Here is a 12,328-nt window from a genome sequence, read left to right as displayed (position 1 = left end):
CAACGATTCGTAAAATCCAGAATGTTTCATCTCACCTTCATTACAGTCGGGCATCAGGTAATATGTTGCTCTGTATTGGGGTCAAACATATAAATTGATTGGAATAAGCTAAGTTAGTATACCGTTGACTATCACCAGTCTCCACGATCTCTATGAGTTATTTTCCATTAATAAAGTTAGATTAAGCCACAATTCATGGTTCAGTTAATTATTTTTGTATGTCCAGTTATTACAGAACATATATGGTTGCGCGATCATAACAAAAATGATGCTAATGAATACAAATTATCACTATTGATTTTTATTATTGTTTTATCTATTTACCTTGGAACTATGCTGCAGTTTCAAAGAGTTAGCTGTCCGATTATCGTAGTGGTAGATCACTCGCTTAACCCAACGTTATCCAGATTCCATCCTCGTCCGAGGCAATATATCGTGGTAGCCATAAACAAGCCCTTTGTAAACAAAGTTAGATTCCTGTTTCATATCAGTCTTTAGGAACCTATGATCACATTTTGCTGTTGTATTCAGATATAATTTGAGAGGAATTATTTAGTGAAATTATTCAGTGGAACTATTTAAGATCACATTCACTACTTGGAATTATATACACTACTAAATAGATTATTATGGACTTATTTAAAACATTCTGGATGACATCGATGTGGCACAAAAGGTCATTCAAAGCTATTTTAATTCATTCGAACATTCTATGCTATGGACCTTTAGGATTATCTGAAATTTAATTCATAATACTGTACGTGTTTCTTAAATTTATAGTTTATAACATAGAAATTAATTGATTTGAATATTTGCTTTACTTTCTATATGTTACTTTTTTAAAGATACAGATTCGTAACATTGCAAGAACTTGTTTGTTTTGTGATTGTTGCAAAGAAAAGTAGTTTTAAAATATTACGAGAACCTTATAAATGCATTTTCTTATGATTGTTTTTAATCCTCTCATGAAATAGTTTTCATTTATCACTCTGCCATTTGCTGTCAACAGGTCGAAAAATTAATTGCATTGGGTGCTGCTATACTGCCTACATTTACGTTACGGTCTTGATCAACCATATATTAAGGTTCTTATTCAACCATTATTTTGTTCAAGGGCAGTTTGTTTACTGGAATACTCTCGGCCGATATTTCTTCGGTCTTCGAGAATATGTTCTGGTCAACATCGCTTCCTTTCTGTTCGTATAGTTTTGTTCAGCCTATTCCTGTGTGTCGAGGTCTTTATATGTAGCAAAGTGAATGTTTCCTTGTTCCTTATCTAGGTTATTTTAAAAGGTCCAGCCCAGTTAAACGTCATCTTGTCCCCTTCGGTGTTGCTTTTATTTAATTGTGTAATAACACTTTGTCGCCATCCATGAAAACGTCAATCTTTATCTTTGCATCATGGTATTTCTTCTGTTATGCATTGGCAGACTTGATACTGTCTGCAGCAGTTTCCCTGTCACACAATAACTGCATGAAGGTGTCGCATCTTCGCTTAAAAGCCAATCGTCCATTCCTTCTCAGAAACTGTGTATGAAGTTCAACAGGTAAACTCGCGTGTCTGCCATAACAAGAAAAAACGGCGTTTGCTGTGTAGATGCATCCTCCACCGTTCTGTAGGCAAACCAAATTGGAGGCAATAGCCTATATATATATATATATATATATATATATATATATATATATATATATATATATATATATATATATATATATATATATATATATATATATATGGAGAGAGAGAGAGAGAGATTTATAAACATACACCAGACAGAATGGAAAGTGCTATCCCTGGAGTCTGTAAAAGAATGTTTGATAATAGTAGGCAGAATTAATATTTAACACAAATAACACTATCAAAAGGGTTAGAGAATTTTTGAATCGTACTCTACAGAGATTCGAACCCAGGTCCGCGGGTAAACGAAACCCTTTGCCTTACTTGCACACTAGAGCCAATATTCCATCACGACGAACCACACATCAACAAAAAATGATGCAACTTAATCGTTGTTATATGCACTAATTTATCTACACAGTCATTCCCGATTAACACTTACATATGCAAAACAAATACTTAACAACACGCAGTCGATGCAAATTTATTGATACCTACATGTTAAAATTACGTAGGGTAAATTACAACAAGAGATATAATACAAAGTTATCGAAAAATAATAGATGAGTGGGTTTTGCATCTATTACATTGAAAACTAATATGTTTTCACTTAATTCTAAGTGATGAACAACGGATTGAAACACAGCACATCAACAGATCAGCGCCATCTGCAGGATTTGTTAAAGAAATTATATCCTGGTAGAGATATGCTAGGTTCTGAAGGAAAGATTTTATGATAATTATTTGTGGAGATAATGGACGTGAATAATAATAATAATAATAATAATATGACTCTAGATTCTGAAAATAATAGCGAAGATTGAGAAGCAACAAGCGTTATACAATTCAACAAATAATTTATATCACTAGAACACAAAGTGAAAATTTAAACGAAAAGGGACTGATTTTCAAATTAAATCCCAAATAGTCCAAGAATTACAAACACAAGTCCTAATGATAAAAGTTCTGAACATACTTTAGTGATAATCCAAAATCGAATCCAACGCAGAAGGTGTGGCCAATATAATGATTATGTGAAAACAGTCCTTTGTCGGAACTAAATAATGCAATGCAAAAATTAAATCCTTTTATGAAATTTTAGTATAAATTCAAGTATGTCTTTCCACATGTTATTTTTGATAACATTTTATATTTCCAAAGAGGAATCCCTTGAACTAAATAGTTTGAATAACTATAATTCGATCCCAAATTAACTGCAGTACACAAAAATAATACCACTAATTCTGCCTCAAGATCTTGTAGCACAAAAAGTTAATGTCTAGAAAAAACAATATTATATAGTTCTCGGCCTGACCTCAGAACACAATTAGCATTTTTTAAATAAAAACTATTACCTAATGGAATGTTTAATTCTATAAGGTACAAAATAAAAACTTGGTTATAATTAGAAGTCTATTACTAAAACTGTAAAGTAAAATGTGTAGCAAACTACAGCTAGACTAGGGTATTCATGGGAAATTCCCAAAGTTCTAAACTCAGATTGAAAGGAAAATGTTTATTACAAAACACTCTCAAAAAATGATTCAGGTCAGGTAGAGAATTAGCTTGATTTTGGACACGGTCAAGTTCAACATACAATGTTACATTTTATATTGAATTAAACAAACATAAGTGTATGTGTAATGCGTGGGTGTGATTTGGGTTTTTTAACTTAGCTTTAAAAAAGTGTTCAGTCATATCGCTACGATGTCAGCAGTGAGGCAGTTTATAGTGATTTCTCGCACTGGGATATCATGCCGCAGACATGTAGCATGATGTCCCATCCAGTCACATTATCCTGACACCCGGCCGGCAAATCGTAACACTAACATCTTAATGCTGAGCGCCAAACGAGGCAGCTGCTGGTACCATTTTAAAACTCTTGGGTATGACTTGGTTGGGATTCGAAACCGCGACCTCCCACATTCAAGGCAGACGCTCCAACAACTAGGTCACAAATTAATAATAAGAACACAAATTAATAATAATAATAATAATAATAATAATAATAATAATAATAATGATAATAATAAAGACAATAATGTCAAAAAATGAAAATATTTGGGTAGATATTTGCGCTAAAGTTTCGACGGGTGCAAATGTAGTTACAGGCTAATTTTGATAAGACTGAACAGGAAGGTTAGATTTTTTTTATTTAAGGCCAAAATCCCCATGAGTTTTAAGTTCTAGTATCTATTATCGTTCCTCACGTGTGCGTATATATGTGATCGATGTTATCTGACCATGTGCAGTATAACGCAGCTGCATGAAGGCTTTTTAAGACTCCATTTCCACTTTAGTGTTACAGTAATTTATTACTATTAGTAGACATATTTTAAATGGCTCCAGTTAAACACTGTATAAAAAAAGAATTTCAGCATTGAATAGAAATTTTTTTTTTTACATCAGTGCTTACCAATATCAACATATGATACATATGTATTATTTAGTACGCCACTGTTGCTCGCAATATAATTGCTTTGAACAAGTTAGAACTGCACAATCACAGATGACTTGATTCATGAAATAATAAACATATTTAAATGACTATTTCGCACAGAGTATCAAACAGAATTATACATTATTGGCAGGAATCAACTTTCTAAAACTGGCATTATTAACCAGCTGATATTTAAATTGGTTATTGGGGTGATACAAGCCGACTTATTAACAGAGATATATTATTTGGTATTACCTGAACATCATTCAATCTATGTCATCAATAATTTAATTTTTATTATTACTTAATCACTGCGTTTTTGAAACGGAATCAAATTAAAATCATCTTTTTAGCTGTCATGTTTGACATGTATTGTTCATTGCAGATAAATGAAGATTCTTTTGATTATTCCTTAACCTTGACTCTGAGATGAAGGCTCTGAAGGAGAGTGTAGACAAGAGCTGAGAATTCCCAATAAAGATATATAAGTAACCGTGGAAGTTTTGACAAATGAATTAAACAACCTCAATATCAGTTTGACAACCATGCCAGGCAAAACAAAGAAAGGTTTGGGGATTTGGATGCAAAATGTCAACAGATTGATTCACTTGTGACCATATTATCTTAAACATTTTTTCAGGTCCAGAAAATGTTAAACAAACTTCATAAGGAGATACTAAAAGTACAGGCAAGTTCTTATCCATATCAGAACATTCATTATACTGGATGGCTTGCATGTGCGTTAAGGATGACTGAAGAGCTGGCGTCGGAAGGTAAAAAGTTAAAGCTACTTTCACTGAAAGATGAAAACTATTTCCTGCATAATAGCATTATTTTGACAGCACAAACTGGGACCAAATGTTTGTATTTTAAGACATTAAAATAAATATAGAAGAAATTATGGTTATTGTACCAAACTTGGTAGTTTGGTGTTTTTCAGAATGGGTTCCTACAAAATTGGTTTGGTTGGTAAAACATCAGGCCCTTTGAGATTATAATGACCCTTCTTAGATTTGTGTCATGTACTTACATAACCCCAGGTCATTAGGTGTATAACAAGGCTAAGCCGGGTGAATGCACTAGCAATTGCATCATCGATGCGTACTATTCTAGAAGCAAAACTGTTTAAAATATGTGTTGTGTTCCATCGTGTAGTGGAAATGTTTAAATCTATAAAGACTCTTGATACAACACATTTCATCTTTGAAGAAAAACAAACTACGAAATTAATGGATTGTTTAGATATGTCATGATGAGGGACTGCTCATGAAAATAAGGAACCAGTTTCGTTTGTTGATTTAGCAATGATTTCCTTAAAAGAATGAAACTTTATTTATGGCATTGTTCATGTACAACAAACACTTAGTACAAGAACTGCCAAACTAGTCTTCTAATTCTGACTCATAACTTATCTATATTCTTATCATGGTCAAGTTAATAAATAATTTTCACATCTGCCCACCTTAAAATCAGTATGACGATTATGGTCGGAAGTGAAAAATGATAATAATGTCTAAGCATACATATTGATAAGCGTGTACTTTTTTGTAATGTGTATTTATTAACATGATTAACCTTGGTTTCAATACCTGCCAGGTTTACCTGATAATAATAATAATAATAATAATAATAATAATTTTCATGTCACAATTACTGCAACTTGCGTGTTTTGCATGTGTTCATCTGCATGAAATCACATGTTACGTATATTTTATTTAATTTAATCGTTTTTAAGTTTTATTTTTAATTTCATTACATGACAAAATAATGTAGGTTTGTTTGCTAGGAACTCGACATTTTTTCTGAACATAGTTTGACCTCGATTCTTCAGTTGTAAACACTTAAAGCTGACCTAGTTCCGACCTTGATTTAAAAAATCACTGAGACAAATAAACAACATTTTATTTTTTATCCTATTCTTAGAGCAAAATGATTGGTTTTTGGTAGGTCACACTGGGACTACACGCTTTTATACGTAAATACTTATCGAAGGTTCTGGAAAGTTGACCCTCATCCGGGCATTTGGTTTGCGTTTCGTGTTGCTGTATAATCATTGTTTATAGAGATTTTTCCAAGTCTGGGCTTAAAACACTTGATGTCAAGTGTTCGTTTGTTTGAGACCAGTTTGTAGAATTACATTTTAATGTTTATTCGAATTATTTGAATTTTAAAGGATAATTCTTTTCCTGGAAGTATATGAGTGCTCATACAGAATTCTTGGACAACGACATTTCGTTAAATTTTATTGGAAAATTCAAACAACGTACTATTGTTAGTGAATAACACAGAACTGTAGACTTTGCAACACCGCAAAGGATACAGTATACGTCATTGTCTCTCATCTTGGATTTTTCGTCGGGACTCGAACTTCAATTCATTAGAACATGTCTTTATTAGGACTTCTAAAATTTGATTCGTGAATTATTATTCTTGGATTATATTTGGATTTGATTCTTAAAACTGTAAGTCCTTAATATTTCATTTTAACATAGATATTTCCAGGGAAATAAATTTTTTGTTAAATTTTTCAAAGCTTGTTGTTTTCACTCTTTCTTTAGATACTGTTTGCTCGAGACTAAACAAGTACGTAAGACACAGAAAACGTTAAGATACCCCCAGTTAAAGATTAATAGAATACAAAAATACCAGTATCATGAAGAGTTACTGCACGTAAAGTACATTCGCAGATAAGAACATAGATAATAAAGGTTTCAAATACTAGGACAAATTCTCATATAAATTAGATTAATATATGATGAAAATTAGTTTTAGCAGGCGGTACATGAACTACTTCAGCACCTTGTATATTGGTTCTTTGTTCTTCCGAGTTTTTCATGGTGTTGTAAGTGGTGGTACTTTGACAGTCTGATTTTATGTTGATGTGCATACCTTGACAGTCTGATTTTAATTACATTCTAGCGAATGACGTTCATTGTTGTTTGACGGTTTGTTTGCTGAATTGCCTAGGTTAGCCTTTTTTCATAATGGATGAATATTAATGAGGATCTTGTTGAGAATAATCTGCAGCATTATACATGTCAATACTTCAGGTGTTTAGCTCACTCAAGGGACCAATGAGCTTACGGTATGTCACTGGATCCATCATCTATCTGTCAGCTCAGGAGAAAATATCTCTCTAACAGTTTTGCTCAGACGCGGAGTATAGCTTGTATCTGAGTGACTAAGTTCTTTGCCACTCTGAATACCATATTTCAGATCTAATGTTTGATCAAATGTGGAATATGCGTTTATGTCATCATCATGTAGGTTTAATAAGTGACAAAAGTCATGGATATGAATGGAATGATCTTGCCTCTGCTTATATGAGTTTGCTATATCGGTGTAAAACATGTTTCTGATCTGCTTTTGATTATACTTGTTGGGTTTAGATCATCATCTTGCATGAGTTGAATAATGCTCATAATGCAGTATTTGACACAATAGCCCATGATATATTACTTCACCATCTCCAGCATGTATTTGGCATTCATGGTGCAGCCTTACTGTGGTTCAAGTCCTACTTGGTCAACAGGACACAAATTGTGTCTGCAAATGGAATACACTCCAGCCCAGTTGATCTAAGTTGTGGTGTTCCACAGGGGTCTGTTCGTGGACCTGTTCTCTTCATTCTGTACACTCAGTTGCTCTAAAGTGGCATAGATCATCATCCAGTGTCTCACTAATTGTACGCTGATGACATCCAAATATACAAATCAAGCCACCCACCTGAAGTTGATGCTACCATCCAAGGCGTAGAGAGGTGCATTTCTGATGTGAAATCATGGATGATATGTAACAAGCTGCAGATGAATAATGAAAAAACTCTAAAGTGGCATAGATCATCATCCAGTGTCTCACTAATTGTACGCTGATGACATCCAAATATACAAATCAAGCCACCCACCTGAAGTTGATGCTACCATCCAAGGCGTAGAGAGGTGCATTTCTGATGTGAAATCATGGATGATATGTAACAAGCTGCAGATGAATAATGAAAAAACTGAGGCCATTCTGATCACAACACAAAGACTTTCTCATTCACATCCTTTACCTCAAGCAATAACTATCAGCAATATCAACATAAAATTCACACAATCAGTACGAAACCTAGTTGTTACTCTGGACAGTAGTCTCACATTGCACCAGCATGTCATGAACATATGCAAGGCTGCATATGTTGAGCTGAGACGCATCAGCTCAATTCGCAAATATCTTTCAGTTGATGCCACTAAAGCACTTGTGTGTTCATTACTACTTTCAAGAATGGACTGTTGTTACTCATTTATGTCTGGTTCATATCAATATCTACTACATAAACTTGAAAACGTTCAAAACACAGCTGCTTGGATCATACTTAGAGTACCACGATCAGAGCACACCTCCCCGCTGCTCTGTACCCTACACTGGCTATCCATTAGATCCAGAATCAGAAACAAAATTTATTCTCTGTGCTACGTTTCACTGACCGACTCTAGTCCAACATCCATTCCGACCTCATCATTGTGTATACACCATCAAGATACTTAGGCTCCTCTTCTGACAATCGTGTACTCATATTCTCACTATGAAAACAAAGTCATATGAACAGCGTTCTTTTGCATATCAGGGCCCAGCAACATGGAATGAATTGCCCACTGAACTTAGACACAAAGACACGGTGATTCCATTCAAGAGTGCTCTCAATACTCACTTATTTCGACTGCAAGTACAAACTTAAAGACCTAATAATGTTTCCTACCTTAAATATTCTCAGCATGTTTTATATGTTTTCTAATTTCATGCTGTTTGGTTTTGTAATCATATCATTATGTATGTTTTTATCTTATAGGTCTTGTCCAATGTTGTAAAGCGCTTAGAGCTTCTATAGATTAGGCGCTATACAAAGTCCTCATTATTATTATTATTATTATTATTATTATTATATATCAATGAGCTGATGCTGCATGTGATTGGTTGGACATGCTATTGTTACTTATTACTGGTCTAGTAACCTTTTTATTCAAATTTGGTATCAAATAAACTTGATAAATATAATAAAATCATCAAGAATTAGTTAGGTCCATGCATCATAATGAGATGATGTATCATCTGATTGGTTGGACATCTCAACATTATAGTGATTATCAATTATTGATTAGTTGTCTATCAAGCTTTATTAAATTGGATTAGGTCATTCAGATATCCAATGAGTTTATTATGGTTGATATATATTTTATCATAATAAAGACTCTGTTTTAGCGGTGAGATAAAAATGGCATACATAATGAATTAAAACAAAATGCACAGACAGTAGGAATTGGAAAATGTGGGTCAATGAATGGTTAATGGATTTGAAAATCTCTTTTATTAACATTAATGCATGACCTGTTGATATGGTCATGCCTTCAGGACAAACGTCAGGGCGAATCATTCATTTATCCGATTAGTATGGAACATTCTAGAATGCCTAGATTGCATAGAACGGACAGAACTTTGGGTCTTGTTGATTACTAGTTCATAAGCACATGCGGATATCTTCTCCTCTTTTACTTGGACGAGCATACTACAAAATGCGCTTTGTGCTAATGGAACATTGTAGTGATCTTTATTGTAGCATTTCAATTTTATTTTCCATATTTGGCAAGTGATAATTGCCTCAGTGTTTGCAAATTGTGATTATTATTTTAGTTCTATTGAGAGGTTTCAGGAGTTTGATGAGACATAGTTAGCAGGGGGTGCAACACTGAATGTATCCTTAACTCTTATCCTGTGTCGTGAATGTGTGTGCATGGGTAAAGGTTGTCCATTTTGCTGTCTGTGGTTTAATAGTCTTAGATCATACATCATGCCTGTAAGAGCAGGAAGTGGAATCTTCTTCTTCATTCAAGAAAACTATTTTGGGGAAGTAAGGAATATTATATGTCATTCTGGACTTGAAATAGAGCCCAATGGTTGCTGATGATCATCACAATGCAGTTAGTGTCTGATAGGGACTGATTTTGTTGATTCTACGTCTCTTTCAGATGAAACGTAATACTCAACGAAAATGATTCACGCCTCTTCCTGGGGTTAGGGTGGGACAGTGTTCTCTCAGGGTGAATGAGAAGATTTCACCTCCCAGGGAAGGGAGAACAACGATCAATCTTGCACTATATTTTCTGACGTGACCTTGTACATCAGATCATTTTTACCAGACTGGTCTTTGGCCATTCAACAGTAATTGGACTCTTATCATCGGCCTAGGTACAAGGATCTTGTTGATAAATAATCTCTGTGTTCTCATTCAATCTCAGTAGATATATGGTAACTAGAGCAACCAGTGAAGAAGATCAGGTAGGCATTCCTCTTTTCCTATTTTCATATTCAGTCCCTATTGGATGTGGTGGTAGCGATATCCAAAAACGGGAATCGTCTTTCCTTATCATAGTACATGGATGCCGTGGCCTCAATACAGCTTAGATGTTGCAGGATATGGAACTTTTCTGTCAGCTCAGGTGGAGTCAGACTAAATGGAAGTGGCTATTCCTCCCTTTCCTGCTCGTCCCCTCAAACAATCCATGCCCTCTGGATGCTGGTGTATTACAAGTTGCGATTTCAGCAGGGTCCTGGGTTCATCTGGGTTCATATTGTGGTCAAAACCTTAGGGATGATAATCCTAAATGTCATATGTTTGTAACCCTGGTTTTGCAGACTCATCGTTTTTCGCAGCCTTATTCGGTCTTTGTTTCTACTGGCTCTTCGGCATTTACAGGATGATATAGCTTAAACATTGAGGCATGCCTTGACCATGTTCACTGAAATATCGTCAAATCTTCTTCACCTGCACAGGGATGTTGTACTGGAGACTTATTGCTAAATCGCAGAACCTTTGAATGGCCGCCCCACTGGTGGCAGAGATACTATTTCATTCCCTTAGTGGTTTCAGAAGATTTGAGGGACCAATTTGAGGGTCCCTTGCTGTTTCTTCTGGCCCGTTTAAGTAGACCAAGAAGTGTGCTTATCTAGACTTTGTATGGAAATCGTCTCAATATTTTCGCAAGAGGCTGCTGCCCCAACAATCCCAGTTGTAACCATGTGGTTTGAACATTTCTTGATAGAGGAAGCAGCTGCAAAGGCCAGAGGGAACATTCTATTCCCTTCTCCTAATTACCTAGGAAGGGGAGACCCAAGGGTATTGTGCCTTCTACTGCCATGTATTCATCGTCCAAGTTTTACCCAAGCACGTTTTTGAGGGGTCTGGTAAGATATTATAAAGGATGTGTGGGTCCATTATACCGTTTCTTGGAGCATGCATCTCTTTCCCGGACCTAATCCTCTTTCACCAATTCAAATCTTTTAAATCTCCAGTTAATATGAAACTCGGATAATTAGAAAATTCTATTTCTGCATATCCTGGCATTTTAGTATAATTTGTTTTAAATAAAACGTTTTTATTATTTTTTTGTGATAGTTTGTAACACGTCTAGCTTTGACAACACTTTTTCTAATGGAAACGTTAAAGCATCTACACATTATCCCCTCCCAGCAACATAGTCTCTATTATGTTTAGCTCCTTGAATATTTATTTAATCTCTTGAAAAATTTCAAAATTTAACACAACTCTGTACTCAGTGAAAAGATAGCACTAGGTCGGCTGAGCTAAGAGTATCAATATATATTCTCCTGTCGAGTCTTTTAGTAATCGTATTTAGTATTTATTTATTTGTTTACCTTAAAATTTGCAGTTTTCAAGCTTTTATCCTCAAACAATTTCTTTCCTGATACATATTTTATATTTTAGGGTATTGGATCGTGGGAGTACCAAACCAAAAGCAAGAACATAAGACCTTTACTTTGTTATCCATGCATGGTTACTTTATCTCGAAGATTTGTTAAGACAAAGCTTGATACACATGGATCATTATGAATGGCTCAATCTCTGTATATATGGGTCATATGTTTTAGATTCATATTTTACAATCACAAACAAAACAGCTTTTCTTGTCAGTAGCATTTGTTCCCAAATGACTGACATTTATATATATATATACACTTTTCGAATATTATCACTGAGATAGTAAAATAATTACTTTAAACACGATAAAGAATTTGTATATATTATCTGTAAAACTACAACAAATAAAGGGGCCCCGAGTGGCCGAGTGGTCTAAAGCGCTCTCCGTAACGGATCACTGCCATCTCACCTCTGTTTGCGTGGGTTCGAGTCTAGGATTTGGCCAATGTGGGTATGTAAGAAAGCTTGCCAGTAGCTTCTCGTGGGTCGGTGGCTCTTTCCGGGGTTTTTCAGGGTT

The sequence above is a fragment of the Sinohyriopsis cumingii genome, chromosome 17 (genome assembly GCF_028554795.1).
Source record: "Sinohyriopsis cumingii isolate HCF-2022 chromosome 17, ASM2855479v2, whole genome shotgun sequence".
NCBI classification, from domain to species: Eukaryota; Metazoa; Mollusca; class Bivalvia; order Unionida; family Unionidae; genus Sinohyriopsis; species Sinohyriopsis cumingii.
Note: the sequence above shows the minus strand (reverse complement) of the source record.